Here is a 3,309-nt window from a genome sequence, read left to right on the forward strand (position 1 = left end):
AGTGGAACATTTAGAGTTTTCTTTGGGGTTACAAACCTCTCCTTTACCCAGTCAATTGTCCTCAACTTTGTAGCAGTTCTCCTGAATCCATCAACATCAATGTGTGTGCTCTTTCTACTTCCAGAACCTTTACTGCTGGAGCTTGGTGTGTCAACATTCTTAGACTGTCGGATGCGGTGATTCACATTGGAGTCCAGTATTTGTTGCACCTGCTGTCGAGGTATATTCTTGTCCCTTAGATTGGCATTACAGCCTGTTGCAATATATTTTTCTGATTCAGTATTGGTTGTTATTGCAGTTTTTTTTGACAGGCAGCAATGTTGGATATGTTTTCCTTCCTTAGGTAAGAATCTGCAACAGTAATCCTATGCAAAGAGTGAGAAGAACCAACACCCTTTGGATTCCCAGATTTATGAAGTGTTTGTATTTCTTGAGCAGCTTCTGTTTCTCCATTTACTTCAGTTTCTGTAATTGGGGAAGTTGAACTAGGATGTTGTACAGTGTCAAGAGCAGGTTGTGTGGAAGTGTGGGGTTTTTGCTTTGTCCCTGAAATTTGGTGTGGCTCAGATACCTGTGCAACAACTACTTGTTCAGTAGAAATTTTGAACTTCTGTGGCTTATTTCTTTGGTTAACACCCCTGAAATTCTTCTTCTTTTGTGTATGCCACTGATCTTTGGAGAGTTTGTCCTTTGTATGCCACTGATCTTTGTTATGATTTAGACATGCTACTTGTTGCTCACTCTGGTGTTGCACCCATATCTTCTGCTTGGAATGTTGGTTCTTGTGGTGTACCTGTGAAGCTTGGGGTTGCTGATGTTGTGTTACTGTAGTAGGTGCAAGACTGTTTGTACTTAGGATATCATTTTTGTCTGTTGACTCCTCTACTGTTTTTCTTTTTTCATCCTCTTCTCTTTTCCTGATAGCATAGTAGTATTCTTCATGTCCCGAATGCTTGCAATGTAAGCAGTATGTAGGCAAATCTTCGTACACAACTTCCAACCATAGCCCATCCCCATTGACGTCTTGATCTTCATCAAAGCCAAGCCAGACATGATGGGTCATTTCGTTGGTTACATCCACCTGCATCTTAACTTTTGCGACACTCCCCCTTATTTTTTGCATTGAGGCAAAGTCAAGGTGTAAAACCTTTCCAACAGGTGATAACAAAACTGATATGATCTCCTTATAGTAGAAATGCCATGGAAGTTCAAGGATCACTATCCAAACTGGTACAGTTGGATTATCCTCATTAGGATTGAAGATGGGAGTCCAAGCTTGCAATTCCATCCTTTGACCCTGAATGTATATGTATTTTTTGTGTGCAGACAGTAGCGTGATCATATTTGTTGTCTAGGTCAATGTACACTGTCCTAGCATTGAAATGGACTATTTTAACTCCTCCTCTAAGTTCACATTGAGCTATGAAGCTTCTCCGAACATGTTCCATTCTAGGCATTGTGTTGAGAAATTTGCCTAATATAGTGTACTGGCATCTGGTGGCTAGAGTGATCATATAGTCTTGTCTGGTAAAGATAACAGCTGGTTGGCCCTATTTGGTGGTTATTTGGGGAGGTATAAATTCTATTAGGGCTATGTCTGCAGTCTGTTTGGCTCTTAGCTTGGTTGCTAGGGATTGTGTGATTGTAGGAGGTGGTGGAACAAGGTAAGAAGCTGGTTTTCTTGGTTGGACATTGGAATCTTTTGGATGATGTGTGTAGTTAAGTTTTTGGGAGTTTAGTGGATTATCTATTAAGGTGATCTGATGCTGGACAGTTTGGATGGCAATTGCAGTTGGTTTAACAATCAGTGGCATATGTGTTTTGTCAAAATTGGTTGAGATCTTTGGGTATGTGTGTGTAAGTGGTTTATATGTGGTATATGATTTTGTTTTAGCCGATTGGAGAGAAAGATATGTATGGTTTCCATGTGTGGTTGCACAGTCTGGGCATCAGCATCAGTGAGGTTAACTAAGTGAGTGCTCTGTGGAGGTTGCAAAGCATGGGCATCAATTGTTTGAGTAGATTCTTGCCATGTAACTTGACGATTGCGTTCCTTAGGACGTTGGGATGGTTGAACATTTGATTGCCCAACAATTGGCCCTGTGAAATTGGTTGATGCATTTCGTCGAACAGTTGGAGCATTCAAACTTGCAGCAGTTGTTTTCTGTAAACTTGTGGCTATGGCTCCATGAAATCGGTAGCTGGTATGCTGTTTGCCATCTCATTGACAGTAATAGTTTGGTATTGATTACTAGCAATTTGATCCGCCAGAACTCCGACCATCTGGAGCTCGGTCGAGTGTTGTAGAGTATCTGACCCATTGATTTCGCAGTTGGATTCAGTTGAATGTTGGTTGAGAACTGACTCTTGAGCTTGAGTACCATCTCCATTGATTTGAATTGCAAGACTTGACCCAGAAACAACCTGGAGATTGTTGCTTGAACCTAGTCGTGAAGGTGCTATAGTAATCATGTCTGTTTTTTGAACAATTGTAGCAGCTGGGGTAGAATTTTGTAAAGAAATAAGTTTGGTAGTATGCGTTCTATCTAGGGGAATGTTTTTCGACAGGTCCGGTGGTTTTTGGTCACCAAATAGTGGAACTGATGCCATTAAGGCAGGGAACGTGTACTGTTGAAGGAAGTCGCCTTGTCTAGAGAGAGAATTGTGTTAATGGTATTGTTATAGTTCTCGGTGTACATTTTATCAAACTTTTCTTTCTTGTTTTCAGAAGAAAAATAATTTTACAACTGGCTAATGAAACTCGAATTGGATAACTCCGACGGGTTTAATCAGATACCCGACCCGCTTATATACCTGATTTTCAACCAAATATCCGACATCAAAGGCATAATTCGGTGTCGTTCCGTTTCCAAACGGTTCAACTCTTTTGTCCCTCAAGAAGATTCGCTATGTCTCCAGGTTGACCGAGTCATCTCCGCCACCAATTCCGACGACTACGACGACTCCTTCATTGCCTTACTCAGATCCATCAGCAAATTCCTTCACCACTTCTTTTCCTCGAGCAAGCCTCTCCGGACCCGGCCCGATCTCAAAATTTGCCCGCCCAGATCCTGCACAATTTCAAGAATATCCGGAACCTTTAAATCGAGATTCGCTCTGGTAATCTTTGGTTAGAGAAAGGCATGACGATTAGGTGGAAGACATAAGTTAAATGAGGGTTGGAGGTTCTATTTTTGGGAAGAGATGACGGAAGAAGATGGGTTGAGGGTTCTGTATTTGGGAAGACATAAGTGAAAGGAGGTGAGGGGGGAGGGGGTGGAAAAAAGAAGGATAGGTTTGGGTTGGAGG

The sequence above is a fragment of the Nicotiana tabacum genome, chromosome 4, assembly GCF_000715075.1.
Source record: "Nicotiana tabacum cultivar K326 chromosome 4, ASM71507v2, whole genome shotgun sequence".
Lineage (NCBI taxonomy): Eukaryota > Viridiplantae > Streptophyta > Magnoliopsida > Solanales > Solanaceae > Nicotiana > Nicotiana tabacum.